At 38.1% G+C, this 19,443-nt stretch overlaps 1 long non-coding RNA gene across 17 annotated transcripts in view; it reads right to left on the minus strand.

Moving 5' to 3' along the window:
• Positions 1-19,443, minus strand: part of LOC132198034 (uncharacterized) — a 29,582-nt gene that overhangs the window by 2,933 nt on the left and 7,206 nt on the right. For all 17 annotated transcript variants that reach the window (XR_009441945.1, XR_009441942.1, XR_009441939.1 and 14 more), the window contains 3 exons: positions 2,557-2,714; positions 634-2,031; positions 24-182 (listed from right to left, as the gene is read on the minus strand). This is a non-coding gene — a long non-coding RNA (uncharacterized LOC132198034). The remainder of the gene's footprint in view (positions 1-23; positions 183-633; positions 2,032-2,556; positions 2,715-19,443) is intronic.

The raw sequence follows: 19,443 nt of genomic DNA on the forward strand, positions 1-19,443 counted from the left end.
ATCTGCCGCCATGGTCTGTTCACCTCCGTTGGGGACGACGAAATTCTTCGGTCGAGACAGCAATGCAAGTTTCGGTTGCAAACAGGAAGACAACAATGAAAGCCTCCACACCAGAGAGAGCATTGTTGGGCGATCCATGGCCGCATCCGTTGAGCCATCCGCTGGACAATGAATTTTCTTGCCTGAAATTTGCATAACAATCGTTCGAATTTTGAAAGAACCAAAATTAGTCACTTATTTTATAGTTCTCAGACCAATGTCACAGTATTCATTTAATTGATAAAAAAAGAAATTTAACTCTAATTTTCAGGCACAAACACGTTTTATTAGCTGAGAAGGTCACTTTTTGAACAATTAAGGCTCAGGGATATTGTCACAATTTTCCAACAACTTATTTGCGCTACTTTGGGACACTTTGACACTTAAAAAAATAGGAAATAAATTCAAATTTTGATGGCAAATTTAATAATCCAAAGGTACATGACCTCATTGGTGGAAATTACACAGCGTAAATTCTCATAGTTTCCACCAACTTGAGCAACAACTATTTTCAATCAACTGCCTGATCATTTGTAAGAAAATAAAAATAATTTTAAATTGAGGCAAATTTTGGAGGTATGACTTGATAATCACCATTTTAAAACGCGACACGTGTCTCATCCGATGAGGTCGAATTTGCTCCGCTGCAAATTTCACTTTAGACTCGTTGGTGATCCTCGAGGCCAGGACATCGATCGGTCCGAATAGTTTGTTGTGGCGGGCGCGTGCGACATGAAACAACAACATTTTCGTACTCTAACTGATGACAAACTTCTGAGGGCAAATAAAACTAGATCTTCAATCTGCCGTGATTGAAGGGAAAACTGGTAATGAAGAGGGAGGGAAATCTTCTTGCGACGTGCTTAAGACTAAGAAGATTTAGTTGAAGGTAAATTCTAAACTGGGCAAAGGTGAAATTACACAAACATTGTTTTGAAAAAGGTACTATTTCGGAATCTAGGCAGGATAAAAAAAAATTGCTATTCTGCTGGATCGCTCAGGTCAGGAAAAGGTCCTGAAAACTGTGAAAACTTTGTGATAAATGGAATTGCCACAACTTCAACCTGCCTTTGCAGACGGTATGCACCGTCAGAGAAACTTATCAAAGAAGGGCATTTATTGGTATCATTAAAGTTGAAAAAAGAATATTGAGTTAAAACGCCTAACAAAAAAAAAAAAAACAAAAAACAAACAAACAGGAATTCAGCCTGGTGAGAGCGTTAAAAATCTGATGCTGGATATGCCATACTCGGTCGATCAAGTCAGGAAAGGGTCCTTCCTGCTGGTGCTGCTTTCAACACGACAGATACATGAAATTGCCGCAACTTCAACCTGCCTTTCCATACGGTATGCACCGTCAGAAAAACTTATCAAAGAAGGGCATTTATTGGTATCATTAAAGTTGAAAAAAGAATATTGAGTAAAAATGCATGACCAAAAACAACAAAAAACAAACAAACAGGAATTCAGCCTGGTGAGAGCGTCAAAAATCTGATGCTGGATATGCCATACTCGGTCGATCAAGTCAGGAAAGGGTCCTAAATACTGCGCCGCGATCAACACACATGAATTTGCCACAACTTAGTCGTACACGTAGGAGTACAAGAGTCAGAATTATCTCATTATTTGACCGTGTGGAGAGCTTTCTGTAAATTTCAGCTTCATGGGCGTCTTGCAAATACCGACTTTTCATTCCATAGTGAGCAGCAATTTTTTAAATTGAAATGAAAAGGCAAAATTGGGAGAAAAAGCAGAAAATGAAATAAGAGTTGGTGAATTTACTCTAAAATGGGAGAATGTTTTTGACAGAGAAACAAATCAAAATGGACCGTTGCTTACTCAATTGTTGTGTCTAAATTTTTAACAACGCAATCAGATAAATTGAAGAAACTGTTTAAAATTGTATTACTAAAGTAGGTCATGGAACTTCTCACCTGCTCTGAGGTGGTCAAACTTGAAGAGCGACCATCACCTCGTTCTCTGTGGCCTCATCTGTGAAAAGGACGCGATTCAGTGAGTTTTTTTTTTTTTGCCACTGAAGCTGCTGTGACAAAAATTAACAATAAATTTTTTGGAAAATAAAACATTATAATGTGGTATTGTAATAAAATTGTGCAAATGATAAACTTATTCATTTTTTTTTAAAGATCATTGCCTAATTATGGGCAAATTGCCAAAACAATTAGATTATGAATTCAGGTTTGAACGGATGAATAATAAAACTGCCGTGGAGTGAAAAAAAAATGAAAACAGCAGCCACAAAATTTGCATGCAAACAGGAAATCTAGCTTTTTTTAATGAAAGCATAAAGAATTTAAATTGCCAAACAACGAAAATAGTTGACAGCTGCTTTCGAAGATGGATTATTAGACGTATTTTCTTTTACCACCCCAGGCCATAGGAAAACGCATCGGAATTATGTGTTTTCTACCAGCAACATTTTTTACATGAATGCATTTTTTTCTAAAATGGAATATTTGTGAAATTTTAAACAATGTAATAAAATAAATTGAATACCTCTGAGCGGCAATCAATTTGTGGATTTGCAGACAACATGGCGCAGAGATCGATTGAAAAGTTCGATTCACTGATTCAGTCAACGGCAAGGCTCGCTTCAGACTGCTTAGTGAGACCAACAGCGTGCCATTTAGGTCAGCCAGCGTCTGTCTCTCACGCTGGAACAAAAAGTAAAAGGAACAACACAGATGCTCTTTGGGAAAGTGAAACTTAAAACAGAGTTCACGAACTTTTGACAACTCAAACCCTTAGGAAAGAATACAAGATGCGCGAGATTTAAAATTCCGAAGTCAATCTATTGGCGTAAATAACAAAAACTGCAAGACCTCATCCTAAATTTTTTTGAAATTTTCAGCTTTCTCAGTCATCATAAAGTAAGAATACGGCATTAAAATGATGATTCCAAACTTCAAAATAAATATCCCTAAAATAGCTAAATACCGAATTTTGAGAGAGGGACAAGGTTTACAAATCACAATAGCACCTAACTCGTTACCTGCTCCAGTTTGTGAATTTTTGCCAATTGGAAACCACAGGGAACGAAGAAAAGCGCAAGATTTCAAATATTGAACCAATTTTGATATTATTTGGTAAATATATATAAAACTGAATTCCTTAACCTAATTATCATCGTCTCTTTCTGATTTCTCGGACATCATCAAAGAAGAATCACAGGAAAGTGTTGATTTATAAGAAAGTGTTGCTAAAATTAATAACAAAACTGACAATTCCAGACGCAGGGAAAAGACTTGCTAATTTCCAAACAGCACAAAACATCGCACTTCGCCACAGGCCAAGGTCGAGTCATGAAATTTACCAACTGCAAATTCATTAAGAGGGAAGAAAAGCGCGAGACACGAAATTCTTAGCAAACTTTTCGGGAAAATTACTGAATTTTAAATTCTTAAACCTAAATTTCTTGGTTTTTTTTTCTTATTTTTCAGCTTTCTTGGCAACAACATAGAAAAATACGGCGGAAAGTGATGATTTTAAATTAAGTTTTGTTAAAATTAAGAAGAAAACCGACTTTACAAGAAGCAGGGACAAGAGTTTCTACTTTTTCAAACAGCACAAAACATCGCACTTCGCCACAGGCCAAGGTCGAGTCGTGAAATTTACCAACTGCAAATCCTATAAGAGGGAAGAAAAGCGCGAGACACGAAATTCTTAGCAAACTTTTCGGGAAAATTACTGAATTTTAAATTCTTAAACCTAAATTTCTTGGTATTTTTTCGCATTTTTTAGCTTTCATGGTCATTTACATAGAAAAATACGGCGGAAAGTGATGATTTTAAATTAAGTATAAATTTAAATGAAAACTGACTTTAACAGACGCAGAGAAAAGACTTGCTAATTTTCAAACAGCACAAAACATCGCACTTCGCCACAGGCCAAGGTCGAGTCATGAAATTTACCAACTGCAAATTCATTAAGAGGGAAGAAAAGCGCGAGACACGAAATTCTTAACAATTTTTTCGGGAAAATTACTGAATTTTAAATTCTTAAACCTAAATTTCTCGGTCTTTTTTCGCATATTTTAGCTTTCATGGTCATTGACATAGAAAAATACGGCGGAAAGTGATGATTTTAAATTTAGTATTGTTAAAATTCGACTTTACCAGACGCAGGGAAAAGACTTGCTAATTTCCAAACAGGACAAAACATCGCACTTCGCCACAGGCCAAGGTCGAGTCGTGAAATTTACCAACTGCAAATCCTATAAGAGGGAAGAAAAGCGCGAGACACGAAATTCTTAGCAAACTTTTCGGGAAAATTACTGAATTTTAAATTCTTAAACCTAAATTTCTTGGTATTTTTTCGCATTTTTTAGCTTTCATGGTCATTTACATAGAAAAATACGGCGGAAAGTGATGATTTTAAATTAAGTATAAATTTAAATGAAAACTGACTTTAACAGACGCAGAGAAAAGACTTGCTAATTTTCAAACAGCACAAAACATCGCACTTCGCCACAGGCCAAGGTCGAGTCATGAAATTTACCAACTGCAAATTCATTAAGAGGGAAGAAAAGCGCGAGACACGAAATTCTTAACAATTTTTTCGGGAAAATTACTGAATTTTAAATTCTTAAACCTAAATTTCTCGGTCTTTTTTCGCATATTTTAGCTTTCATGGTCATTGACATAGAAAAATACGGCGGAAAGTGATGATTTTAAATTTAGTATTGTTAAAATTCGACTTTACCAGACGCAGGGAAAAGACTTGCTAATTTCCAAACAGGACAAAACATCGCACTTCGCCACAGGCCAAGGTCGAGTCGTGAAATTTACCAACTGCAAATCCTATAAGAGGGAAGAAAAGCGCGAGACACGAAATTCTTAGCAAACTTTTCGGGAAAATTACTGAATTTTAAATTCTTAAACCTAAATTTCTTGGTATTTTTTCGCATTTTTTAGCTTTCATGGTCATTTACATAGAAAAATACGGCGGAAAGTGATGATTTTAAATTAAGTATAAATTTAAATGAAAACTGACTTTAACAGACGCAGAGAAAAGACTTGCTAATTTTCAAACAGCACAAAACATCGCACTTCGCCACAGGCCAAGGTCGAGTCATGAAATTTACCAACTGCAAATTCATTAAGAGGGAAGAAAAGCGCGAGACACGAAATTCTTAACAATTTTTTCGGGAAAATTACTGAATTTTAAATTCTTAAACCTAAATTTCTCGGTCTTTTTTCGCATATTTTAGCTTTCATGGTCATTGACATAGAAAAATACGGCGGAAAGTGATGATTTTAAATTTAGTATTGTTAAAATTCGACTTTACCAGACGCAGGGAAAAGACTTGCTAATTTCCAAACAGGACAAAACATCGCACTTCGCCACAGGCCAAGGTCGAGTCGTGAAATTTACCAACTGCAAATCCTATAAGAGGGAAGAAAAGCGCGAGACACGAAATTCTTAGCAAACTTTTCGGGAAAATTACTGAATTTTAAATTCTTAAACCTAAATTTCTTGGTATTTTTTCGCATTTTTTAGCTTTCATGGTCATTTACATAGAAAAATACGGCGGAAAGTGATGATTTTAAATTAAGTATAAATTTAAATGAAAACTGACTTTAACAGACGCAGAGAAAAGACTTGCTAATTTTCAAACAGCACAAAACATCGCACTTCGCCACAGGCCAAGGTCGAGTCATGAAATTTACCAACTGCAAATTCATTAAGAGGGAAGAAAAGCGCGAGACACGAAATTCTTAACAATTTTTTCGGGAAAATTACTGAATTTTAAATTCTTAAACCTAAATTTCTCGGTCTTTTTTCGCATATTTTAGCTTTCATGGTCATTGACATAGAAAAATACGGCGGAAAGTGATGATTTTAAATTTAGTATTGTTAAAATTCGACTTTACCAGACGCAGGGAAAAGACTTGCTAATTTCCAAACAGGACAAAACATCGCACTTCGCCACAGGCCAAGGTCGAGTCGTGAAATTTACCAACTGCAAATCCTTTAAGAGGGAAGAAAAGCGCGAGACACGAAATTCTTAACAAACTTTTCGGGAAAATTACTGAATTTTAAATTCTTAAACCTAAATTTCTCGGTCTTTTTTCGCATTTTTTAGCTTTCAAGGTCATTTACATAGAAAAATACGGCGGCAAGTGATGATTTTAAATTTAGTATTGTTAAAATTAAGAAGAAAACCGACTTTACCAGACGCAGGGACAAGAGTTTCTACTTTTTCAAACAGCACAAAACATCGCACTTCGCCACAGGCCAAGGTCGAGTCGTGAAATTTGACAGCTGCAAATCCTTTAAGAGGGAAGAAAAGCGCGAGACACGAAATTCTTAACCAACTTTTCGGGAAAATTACTGAATTTTAAATTCTTAAACCTTAATTTCTTTGTCTTTTTTCGCATTTTTTAGCTTGTATGGTCATTTACATAGAAAAATACGGCGGCAAGTGATGATTTTAAATTTAGTATTGTTAAAATTAAGAAGAAAACCGACTTTACCAGACGCAGGGAAAAGAGTTTCTACTTTTTCAAACAGCACAAAACATCGCACTTCGCCACAGGCCAAGGTCGAGTCATGAAATTTACCAACTGCAAATCCTTTAAGAGGGAAGAAAAGCGCGAGACACGAAATTCTTAGCAAACTTTTCGGGAAAATTACTGAATTTTAAATTCTTAAACCTAAATTTCTTGGTCTTTTTTCGCATATTTTATCTTTTATGGTCATTTACATAGAAAAATACGGCGGAAAGTGATGATTTTAAATTTAGTATTGTTAAAATTTAAAAGAAAACCGACTTTACCAGACGCAGGGAAAAGACTTGCTAATTTTCAAACAGCACAAAACATCGCACTTCGCCACAGGCCAAGGTCGAGTCGTGAAATTTGACAGCTGCAAATCCTTTAAGAGGGAAGAAAAGCGCGAGACACGAAATTCTTAGCAAACTTTTCGGGAAAATTACTGAATTTTAAATTCTTAAACCAAAATTTCTTGTTTTTTTTTCTTATTTTTCAGCTTTCTTGGCAACAACATAGAAAAATACGGCGGAAAGTGATGATTTTTTAATAGTAATTAATACGATAACGTAAAATGCCAAATGCTCGACTTAAGGGACGAAAAAAATCTCCAACATGCAAAACGCGAATATTTTTTGGCCGTGTTTTTTTTCAGCCTCGATTTCGCAAACCGGCGGCCACCACGGGCGGCCAAAGTCGGAAATTCTTGCAAAATCAAACTGTCTCGATCGCGCCCAAACTTCGCCTACCCCCCCTAAACCGACCCCCGCGAGCCCGAAAAACCGGTCAAAACTGGCAAAAACCGGTTATTTCCGGGAGAAAAACCGGTTTTAAATTTTAAAAATTAAATATCTCGAAAACAAACCATACGATATTTTTTTTTCATCGATTTTTAGACTCCCCGACCCCGAATTAGGTTATGATTAAATTTTCAGAAATTTAAAACACGTCGTTTTCGAGCAAATCGCGAAAACCATGAATCGCAAAAATAAAATAGAAAACGGCCGAAAACCTTGAATTTCTCCTCTCCGTATGGAAAACCCCCCCGCTGACCCCGAATCGGGCGTCGAAAAAATTCCAGGACCACCCTGAGTACCTTTTTGGGTCACCCTGACCATCTTCGGAAGGTCGTAGGTCAAAAATTCGCGCATTTTCGGATTCCTCGCGAAAAATTAGCCCGGCAACATCTGTCCGAGTTTGGGGCGATTCTCAGGGTAAGCCAGGAAAAAATAAAAAAGGTTTCAAAGGTGGCGTTTTCGGCGAATTTTTTCAGGGTCAATCGGGACGAAAATCGGGGTTTTTTCCGTCGGAACATTTAGAAAAGTGGCCGTTCTACCTAGGTCTAAAATTTCAAATCGCTACCTTTCATAGCGGCCGAGCTGCGAATTTTCAAAAATCGAAATTTATTTTCCGCTCGACAACCTGCGGCCGCCTGATTTTCTCAATCGCGGCCGCCAGACCGTTTAATTTCGCCCTTTGATGATAATGCGTGAAAATTTCGTCCTTGACTAATTCGCGTGCGCCCGTCAATAATCCGGCGTCAGATCCGCGCTCAGGGTCACCCTTCCCACCTTTTGGGCACCCTGAGGTCAGGTTCTACCCTTTCCGAAGGTCGCAGGTCGATTTTGAGCGCGGATTCGGCCGCGGCGTGTGCCAAAACCCTTTAAATCGTCCAAACGCCGATTAAAATCGGCCCGGAAATTGGAGAGATTTTTTCAAAAATTGCATTTTTTCGCTCGGCGAGTGCGCAGCGGACCGCTTTGTCGCGCGTGCTGCTGTTATGAGAAAAACCTGCTTTTTTCGATCTGGCTCGCTGAAATTTGGGTTCCCCGGGTGGTTTTCGGCGCCCGACCCAAATCCGAGGTCAATTTCGAGGTCAAGGTGACCGTTCGAGGTCACCGGGGTCAAAACCGGTTTTTTAAAGATTTTCTTTGTATAATTGAGTTGCGTCGTCGGAAAGCTGTTCGGACGATCGGATGACGTTTGTAATTCATTCCCGAGGTGGAACGGAAATCGAATATGACGCGGAAAATGGTTTCTTATGACATTTTATAATTAATATTTAATTTTATTTTCAAATTTTATCATTTATAAAATTTCAAAATTCATTTTCCCCACATTGAAAAGGTGAAATTCAAACATCATGTGACCTGACTAAATTAATTTTCAATTAGAAAAATACAAAAAAATATCCTTCCACATCAGGAAATTTTTGCACCATGAGAACCAGCACCAGATGTCGAACCAAGACACTGCACGACCCAAGGGTTGACGAAAGGGCGGCGCAGCCGCCCTTTCGTCAACCCTTGCGCCAGTGATCGAACCGGAACTAAGGTACTCAAACCAAACAATTCATTGTGGTTATTTTATAAAAAAAAAAAAAAAAAAAAACTCCATGAGAACATTCATTTTTATATACGATTTTCAATAAAAAAAAAAAAAAAAAAATCGTCTTTATATGTGCTCGTATCATAATTTTCCTCTTCGCTCAGTTTTTCTATTATTGTAGTTTCTTTGTCCAATTGTTGCACCACATTGTTGGAATTAAGTTGTTGAGAACAATTTATTTGAGAGCGAAAAAAATCGATTGTTGGACAAACCGGCACCACCACCAGGAAGAATTTTACTTAAACTTCGGAGAACGAAATATTCCTAAGATAGACGATTCCGAGTTACGTACCGTTCAAAGTATACCAAGTGAACACAGAGTTTTTTGCACAGAACCCAATTTGGTTTCGAGTACGCTACGATTTCGCAACGCTGCTTAAACTTATATTTTGGTCTGAACAAGCATTACATGCTTGCGAGTGTACTCGCCACTGGATCTAACCCCACAGTTGGATCGAACCCTGCAATTGGATCGTACACTTTTGCAGGTCCGAACTCTTTTAAAATTTGAATCGTGATCGTACACACTACAGGTCCAGATCGTTGCAAAAGTTGCTTTTCTGATCAAAACATTTGTTTGAATGTCGGCTGGCGTGCGGAACGAAATTCTGTATTTTTTGTAAGCAAAAACCTACCATTTTATAATACCGTCAAAATTTGTGGTAGGTTTTTGCTAACAAAAATACAGAATTTCGTTCCGCACGCCAGCCGACATTCAAACAAATGTTTTGATCAGAAAAGCAACTTTTGCAACGATCTGGACCTGTAGTGTGTACGATCACGATTCAAATTTTAAAAGAGTTCGGACCTGCAAAAGTGTACGATCCAATTGCAGGGTTCGATCCAACTGTGGGGTTAGATCCAGTGGCGAGTACACTCGCAAGCATGTAATGCTTGTCCATCATAATTAATACAGCATTGCCTTTTGCCAACTGTCTTACTTAAGGAACCAAAAAATTCTCATATACGCAAAACTGGAAAATTTTTTGGCCATGTTTTTTTTCATCCCCGATTTCGCAAACCGGCGGCCACCACGGGCGGCCAAAGTCGGAAATTCTTCAATTTTCAAACTGTCCTAATCTCGCCGAAACTTCGCCCACCCCCCCTAAATCGACCCTCGCGAATCCGAAAAACCGGTAAATTTACATGAAAACCGGTTATTTCCGGGAGAAAAACCGGTTTCAAAATTTAAAAAATTAAATATCTCAAAAACGAACCACACGATATTTTTTTTTCGTCGATTTTCGGAATCCTCGACCTCGAATTGGTCTCTGATTAAATTTTCAGAAATTTAAAACACGTCGTTTTCGAGCAAATCGCAAAAACGATAAATCGCGATTTAAAAAAAAACGCGGCCAAAATCGAAAAAACCGAGTTCACTTCCTTATGGAAAGTCCGCGGCCCGACCCCGAATCCGAGGTCGAAAAAATTCCAGGACCGCCCTGAGCGATTTCAGGGTCAACCTGACCACCTTCCGCAGGTCGTAGGGCAAAAACTCGCACATTTTCCGATTCCTCGTGAAAAATCGCGAAGAATGGCTATCTTCGAATTTGGGGCGATCCTCAGGGTAAGCCCTGAAAAAATAAAGAAAATCGCAAAGGTCGGGTTTTCGGCGAATTTTTTCAGGGTCAATCGGGCCGAAAATCGGGGTTTTTTTCGTCGCAACATTTAAAAAAGTGGCCGTTCTACGCGGGTTTAAAATTTCAGATCGCTACCTCTGATAGCGGCCGAGCTGCGAATTTTCAAAAATTGAAATTTATTTTCCGCTCGAGTACCTGCGGCCGCCTGATTTTCTCGCTCGTGGCCGCCCCGCCGTTTAATTCAGCCCTTTGATGAAAATGCGTGGAAATATCGTCCTAGACTAATTCGCGTGCGCCCGTCACGATTCCGGCGTCAGATCCGCGCTCAGGGTCGCCCTTCCCACCTTTTGGGCACCCTGAGCTCAGGTTCAACCCTTTCCGAAGGTCGCAGGTCGATTTTGAGCGCGGATTCGGCCGCGGCGTGTACCAAAACCCTTATAATCGTCCAAACGCCGATTAAAATCGGCCCGAAAATCGGAGAAATTTTTTCAAAAAATGCATTTTTTCGCTCGGCGAGTGCGGAGCCGGTCGCTTTGTCGCGCGTGCCGCCTCTCATATGAAAAACACGCGAATTTCGTTCGGCTCACTCTGGCTCGCTGAAATTTGGGTTTCCAGGGTGGTTTTTGGCGCCCGACCCGAATCCGAGGTCAATTTTGTGCTCAAGGTCACCCTTTGAGATCACCAGGGTCAAAACCAGTTTTTTAAGATTTTCCTCGCATAATTGAATTCCGTCCTCGGAAAGCTGTTCGGACGATTGGATGACGTTCGTAATTCATTCCCGAGGTGGATTTCAGCAACGGAAATTGAATTTGACGTGGATAATGGTTTCTCATGACATTTTATAATTCAAAAGTATTAAAAAAAAATTATAAATATTCAAATTTATTATCATTTATAAAATTTCAAAATTCATTTTCCCCACATTGGAAAGGTGAAATTCCCAGCTCACGTGACTTGACTAAATTAGTTTTCAATTAGAAAATACAAAAAATTACATCCACATCAGGGAATTTCTGCACCATGAGACCCAAGACACTGAACGACCAAAGGGTTGACGAAAGGGCGGCGCAGGCGGCGCAGCCGCCCTTTCGTCAACCCTTGCACCAGTGATCTAACTGGAACTAAGGTACTCAAAACAAACAATTCATTGTGGTTATTTTATAAAAATAAAAAACTCCTTCATTTTTATATTCGATTTTCAATAAAAAAAATAAAACGTATTTATATGTGCTCGTATCATAATTTTCGTCTTCGCTCAGTTTCTTTATTTTTGTAGTTTCTTTGTCCAATTGTTGCACCACATTGTTGGAATCAAGTTGTTGAAAACAATTTATTTGAGAGAGAAAAAAATCGATTGTTGGACAAACCGGCAACACCACCAGGAAGAATTTTACTTAAACTTCCGAGGACGAAAATATTCCTATGATACACGATTCCGCGTTTCGTACTGTTCAAAGTATACCAAGTGAGCACAGAGTTTTTTGCACAGAACCCAATTTGGTTGCGAGTACGCTACGATTTCGCAACGCTGCTTAAACTTATATTTTGGTCTGAACAAGCATTTCATGCTTGCGAGTGTACTCGCAACTGGATCTAACCCCACAGTTGGATCGAACCCTACAATTGGATCGTACACTTTTGCAGGTCCGAACTCTTTTAAAATTTGAATCGTGATCGTACACACTATAGGTCCAGATCGTTGCAAAAGTTGCTTTTCTGATCAAAACATTTGTTTGGATGTCGGCTGGCGTGCGGAACGAAATTCTGTATTTTTGTTAGCAAAAACCTACCACAAATTTTGACGGTATTATAAAATGGTTATAGGTTTTTGCTAACAAAAATACAGAATTTCGTTCCGCACGCCAGCCGACATCCAAACAAATGTTTTGATCAGAAAAGCAACTTTTGCAACGATCTGGACCTATAGTGTGTACGATCACGATTCAAATTTTAAAAGAGTTCGGACCTGCAAAAGTGTACGATCCAATTGTAGGGTTCGATCCAACTGTGGGGTTAGATCCAGTTGCGAGTACACTCGCAAGCATGAAATGCTTGTTCATCATAATTAGTATACTATTGCCTTTTGCCAACTGTCTTACTTAAGGAACCAAAAAAATCTCCAATATGCAAAACTGGAAAATTTTTTGGCCATGTTTTTTTTTAGCCTCGATTTCGCAAACCGGCGGCCACCACGGGCGGCCAAAGTCGGAAATTCTTGCAAAATCAAACTGTCTCGATCGCGCCCAAACTTCGCCTACCCCCCCTAAACCGACCCCCGCGAGCCCGAAAAACCGGTCAAAACCGGCAAAAACCGGTTATTTCCGGGAGAAAAACCGGTTTTAAATTTTCAAGATTTGATTTCTCGAAAACAAACCACACGATATTTTTTTTTCATCGATTTTTAGACTCCCCGACCCCGAATTAGGTTATGATTAAATTTTCAGAAATTTAAAACACGTCGTTTTCGAGCAAATCGCGAAAACCATGAATCGCCAAAATAAAATAGAAAACGGCCGAAAACCTTGAATTTCTCCTCTCCGCATGGAAAACCCCCCCGCTGACCCCGAATCCGGCGTCGAAAAAATTCCAGGTCCACCCTGAGTACCTTTTCGGGTCACCCTGACCACCTTCGGAAGGTCGTAGGTCAAAAATTCGCGCATTTTCGGATTCCTCGCGAAAAATTAGCCCGGCAACATCTGTCCGAGTGTGGGGCGATTCTCAGGGTAAGCCAGGAAAAAATAAAAAAGGTTTCAAAGGTTGCGTTTTTGGCGAATTTTTTCAGGGTCAATCGGGTCAGAAATCGGGGTTTTTTCCGTCGGAACATTTAGAAAAGTGGCCGTTCTACCTAGGTCTAAAATTTCAAATCGCTACCTTTCATAGCGGCCGAGCTGCGAATTTTCAAAAATCGAAATTTATTTTCCGCTCGACTACCTGCGGCCGCCTGATTTTCTCAATCGCGGCCGCCCGACCATTTAATTTCGCCCTTTGATGAAAATGCGTGAAAATTTCGTCCTTGACTAATTCGCGTGCGCCCGTCAATAATCCGGCGTCAGATCCGCGCTCAGGGTCACCCTTCCCACCTTTTGGGCACCCTGAGCTCAGGTTCTACCCTTTTCGAAGGTCGCAGGTTGATTTTGAGCGCGGATTCGGCCGCGGCGTGTGCCAAAACCTATAGTTACGTCCAAACGCCGATTTATTTTAACCCGGAAAGTCAAGAAAAAATTTCAAAAATTGCATTTTTTCACTCGACGAGAGCGGCCGCTTTGTCGCGCGTGCTGCTTTCATGAGAAAAACCTGCTTTTTTCGATCTGGCTCGTTGAAATTTGGGTTTCCAGGGTGGTTTTCGGCGCCCGACTCAAATCCGAGGTCAATTTCGAGGTCACCGGAGTCAAAACCGGTTTTTTAAAGATTTTCTTTGTATAATTGAGTTGCGTCGTCGGAAAGCTGTTCGGACGATCGGATGACGTTCGTTATTCATTCCCGAGGTGGATTTCAGCAACGGAAATTGAATTTGACGCGGAAAATGGCTTCTCCTGACATTCTATAATTCAAAATTATTAAAAAAAAAATTATAATTATTCAAATTTATTATCATTTATAAAATTTAAATATTCATTTTCCGCACTTTGGAAAGGTGAAATTCCCAGCTCACGTGACTTGACTAAATTAGTTTTCAATTAAAAAATACAAAAAATTACATCCACATCAGGGAATTTTTGCACCATGAGACCCAAGACACTGAACGACCAAAGGGTTGACGAAAGGGCGGCTGCGCCGCCCTTTCGTCAACCCTTGCACCAGTGATCAAACTGGAACTAAGGTACTCAAAACAAACAATTCATTGTGGTTATTTTATAAAAAAAAACTCCTTCATTTTTATATTCGATTTTCAATAAAAAAAAATTAAACGTATTTATATGTGTGCTCGTATCATAATTTTCTTCTTCGCTCAGTTTTTTTATTATCGTAGTTTCTTTGTCCAATTGTTGCACCACATTGTTGGAATCAAGTTGTTGAAAACAATTTATTTGAGAGCGAAAAAAATCGATTGTTGGAAAACCGGCACCACCACCAGGAAGAATTTTACTTAAACTTCCGAGAACGAAAATATTCCTATGATACACGATTCCGCGTTTCGTACCGTTCAAAGTATACCAAGTGAACATGCACAGAATAACCCAATGTGGTTGCGAGTACGCTACGATTTCGCAACGCTGCTTAAACTTATATTTTGGTCTGAACAAGCATTACATGCTTGCGAGTGTACTCGCTACTGGATCTAACCCCACAGTTGGATCGAACCCTACAATTGGATTGTACACTTTTGCAGGTCCGAACTCTTTTAAAATTTGAATCGTGATCGTACACACTATAGGTCCAGATCGTTGCAAAAGTTGCTTTTCTGATCAAAACATTTGTTTGGATGTCAGCTGGCGTACGGAACGAAATTCTGTATTTTTGTTAGCAAAAACCTACAACAAATTTTTAGGGTATTATAAAATGGTAGGTTTTTGCTAACAAAAATACAGAATTTCGTTCCGTACGCCAGCTGACATCCAAACAAATGTTTTGATCAGAAAAGCAACTTTTGCAACGATCTGGACCTATAGTGTGTACGGTCACGATTCAAATTTTAAAAGAGTTCGGACCTGCAAAAGTGTACGATCCAATTGTAGGGTTCGATCCAACTGTGGGGTTAGATCCAGTAGCGAGTACACTCGCAAGCATGTAATGCTTGTAAATTTAGTATTGTTAAAATTTAAAAGAAAACCGACTTTACCAGACGCAGGGAAAAGAGTTTCTACTTTTTCAAACAGCACAAAACATCGCACTTCGCCACAGGCCATGGTCGAGTCGTGAAATTTGACAGCTGCAAATCCTTTAAGAGGGAAGATAAGCGCGAGACACGAAATTCTTAACCAACTTTTCGGGAAAATTACTGAATTTTAAATTTTTAAACCTAAATTTCTCGGTCTTTTTTCGCATTTTTTAGCTTTCATGGTCATTTACATAGAAAAATACGGCGGAAAGTGATGATTTTAAATTTAGTATTGTTAAAATTTAAAAGAAAACCGACTTTACCAGACGCAGGGAAAAGACTTGCTAATTTTCAAACAGCACAAAACATCGCACTTCGCCACAGGCCAAGGTCGAGTCATGAAATTTACCAACTGCAAATTCATTAAGAGGGAAGAAAAGCGCGAGACACGAAATTCTTAACAATTTTTTCGGGAAAATTACTGAATTTTAAATTCTTAAACCTAAATTTCTCGGTCTTTTTTCGCATTTTTTAGCTTTCATGGTCATTTACATAGAAAAATACGGCGGAAAGTGATGATTTTAAATTAATTTTTGTTAAAATTTAAAAGAAAACCGACTTTACCAGACGCAGGGAAATGACTTGCTAATTTTCAAACAGCACAAAACATCGCACTTCGCCACAGGCCAAGGTCGAGTCGTGAAATTTACCAACTGCAAATTCATTAAGAGGGAAGAAAAGCGCGAGACACGAAATTCTTTGCAAACTTTTCGGGAAAATTACTGAATTTTAAATTCTTAAACCTAAATTTCTTGGTCTTTTTTCGCATATTTTAGCTTTCATGGTCATTGACATAGAAAAATACGGCGGAAAGTGATGATTTTAAATTTAGTATTGTTAAAATTCGACTTTACCAGACGCAGGGAAAAGACTTGCTAATTTCCAAACAGGACAAAACATCGCACTTCGCCACAGGCCAAGGTCGAGTCGTGAAATTTACCAACTGCAAATCCTTTAAGAGGGAAGAAAAGCGCGAGACACGAAATTCTTAACAAACTTTTCGGGAAAATTACTGAATTTTAAATTCTTAAACCTAAATTTCTCGGTCTTTTTTCGCATTTTTTAGCTTTCAAGGTCATTGACATAGAAAAATACGGCGGAAAGTGATGATTTTAAATTTAGTATTGTTAAAATTTAAAAGAAAACCGACTTTACCAGACGCAGGGAAAAGACTTGCTAATTTTCAAACAGCACAAAACATCGCACTTCGCCACAGGCCAAGGTCGAGTCATGAAATTTACCAACTGCAAATTCATTAAGAGGGTAGAAAAGCGCGAGACACGAAATTCTTAACAAACTTTTCGGGAAAATTACTTAATTTTAAATTCTTAAACCTAAATTTCTCGGTCTTTTTTCGCATATTTTAGCGTTTATGGTCATTGACATAGAAAAATACGGCGGAAAGTGATGATTTTAAATTTAGTATTGTTAAAATTCGACTTTACCAGACGCAGGGAAAAGACTTGCTAATTTCCAAACAGGACAAAACATCGCACTTCGCCACAGGCCAAGGTCGAGTCATGAAATTTACCAACTGCAAATCCTTTAAGAGGGAAGAAAAGCGCGAGACACGAAATTCTTTGCAAACTTTTCGGGAAAATTACTGAATTTTAAATTCTTAAACCTAAATTTCTTGGTCTTTTTTCGCATATTTTAGCTTTTATGGTCATTGACATAGAAAAATACGAAGGAAAGTGATGATTTTAAATTTAGTATTGTTAAAATATAAAAGAAAACCGACTTTACCAGACGCAGGGAAAAGACTTGCTAATTTTCAAACAGCACAAAACATCGCACTTCGCCACAGGCCAAGGTCGAGTCATGAAATTTACCAACTGCAAATTCATTAAGAGGGTAGAAAAGCGCGAGACACGAAATTCTTAGCAAACTTTTCGGGAAAATTGCTGAATTTTAAATTCTTAAACCTAAATTTCTCGGTCTTTTTTCGCATTTTTTAGCTTTCAAGGTCATTTACATAGAAAAATACGGCGGAAAGTGATGATTTTAAATTTAGTATTGTTAAAATTTAAAAGAAAACCGACTTTACCAGACGCAGGGAAAAGACTTGCTAATTTTCAAACAGCACAAAACATCGCACTTCGCCACAGGCCAAGGTCGAGTCATGAAATTTACCAACTGCAAATTCATTAAGAGGGAAGAAAAGCGCGAGACACGAAATTCTTAACAAACTTTTCGGGAAAATTACTGAATTTTAAATTCTTAAACCTAAATTTCTTGGTCTTTTTTCGCATTTTTTAGCTTTCATGGTCATTTACATAGAAAAATACGGCGGAAAGTGATGATTTTAAATTTAGTATTGTTAAAATTTAAAAGAAAACCGACTTTACCAGACGCAGGGAAAAGACTTGCTAATTTTCAAACAGCACAAAACATCGCACTTCGCCACAGGCCAAGGTCGAGTCATGAAATTTACCAACTGCAAATTCATTAAGAGGGAAGAAAAGCGCGAGACACGAAATTCTTAACAAACTTTTCGGGAAAATTACTGAATTTTAAATTCTTAAACCTAAATTTCTTGGTCTTTTTTCGCATTTTTTAGCTTTCATGGTCATTTACATAGAAAAATACGGCGGAAAGTGATGATTTTAAATTTAGTATTGTTAAAATTTAAAAGAAAACCGACTTTACCAGACGCAGGGAAAAGACTTGCTAATTTTCAAACAGCACAAAACATCGCACTTCGCCACAGGCCAAGGTCGAGTCATGAAATTTACCAACTGCAAATTCATTAAGAGGGTAGAAAAGCGCGAGACACGAAATTCTTAACAAACTTTTCGGGAAAATTACTTAATTTTAAATTCTTAAACCTAAATTTCTCGGTCTTTTTTCGCATTTTTTAGCTTTCAAGGTCATTTACATAGAAAAATACGGCGGAAAGTGATGATTTTAAATTTAGTATTGTTAAAATTTAAAAGAAAACCGACTTTACCAGACGCAGGGAAAAGACTTGCTAATTTTCAAACAGCACAAAACATCGCACTTCGCCACAGGCCAAGGTCGAGTCATGAAATTTACCAACTGCAAATTCATTAAGAGGGAAGAAAAGCGCGAGACACGAAATTCTTAACAAACTTTTCGGGAAAATTACTGAATTTTAAATTCTTAAACCTAAATTTCTTGGTCTTTTTTCGCATTTTTTAGCTTTCATGGTCATTTACATAGAAAAATACGGCGGAAAGTGATGATTTTAAATTTAGTATTGTTAAAATTTAAAAGAAAACCGACTTTACCAGACGCAGGGAAAAGACTTGCTAATTTTCAAACAGCACAAAACATCGCACTTCGCCACAGGCCAAGGTCGAGTCATGAAATTTACCAACTGCAAATTCATTAAGAGGGAAGAAAAGCGCGAGACACGAAATTCTTAACAAACTTTTCGGGAAAATTACTGAATTTTAAATTCTTAAACCTAAATTTCTTGGTCTTTTTTCGCATTTTTTAGCTTTCATGGTCATTTACATAGAAAAATACGGCGGAAAGTGATGATTTTAAATTTAGTATTGTTAAAATTTAAAAGAAAACCGACTTTACCAGACGCAGGGAAAAGACTTGCTAATTTTCAAACAGCACAAAACATCGCACTTCGCCACAGGCCAAGGTCGAGTCATGAAATTTACCAACTGCAAATTCATTAAGAGGGTAGAAAAGCGCGAGACACGAAATTCTTAACAAACTTTTCGGGAAAATTACTTAATTTTAAATTCTTAAACCTAAATTTCTCGGTCTTTTTTCGCATATTTTAGCGTTTATGGTCATTGACATAGAAAAATACGGCGGAAAGTGATGATTTTAAATTTAGTATTGTTAAAATTCGACTTTACCAGACGCAGGGAAAAGACTTGCTAATTTCCAAACAGGACAAAACATCGCACTTCGCCACAGGCCAAGGTCGAGTCATGAAATTTACCAACTGCAAATCCTTTAAGAGGGAAGAAAAGCGCGAGACACGAAATTCTTTGCAAACTTTTCGGGAAAATTACTGAATTTTAAATTCTTAAACCTAAATTTCTTGGTCTTTTTTCGCATATTTTAGCTTTTATGGTCATTGACATAGAAAAATACGAAGGAAAGTGATGATTTTAAA

The sequence above is a fragment of the Neocloeon triangulifer genome, unplaced genomic scaffold (assembly GCF_031216515.1).
Source record: "Neocloeon triangulifer isolate White Clay Creek 2 clone unplaced genomic scaffold, ASM3121651v1 ptg000012l, whole genome shotgun sequence".
NCBI classification, from domain to species: domain Eukaryota; kingdom Metazoa; phylum Arthropoda; class Insecta; order Ephemeroptera; family Baetidae; genus Neocloeon; species Neocloeon triangulifer.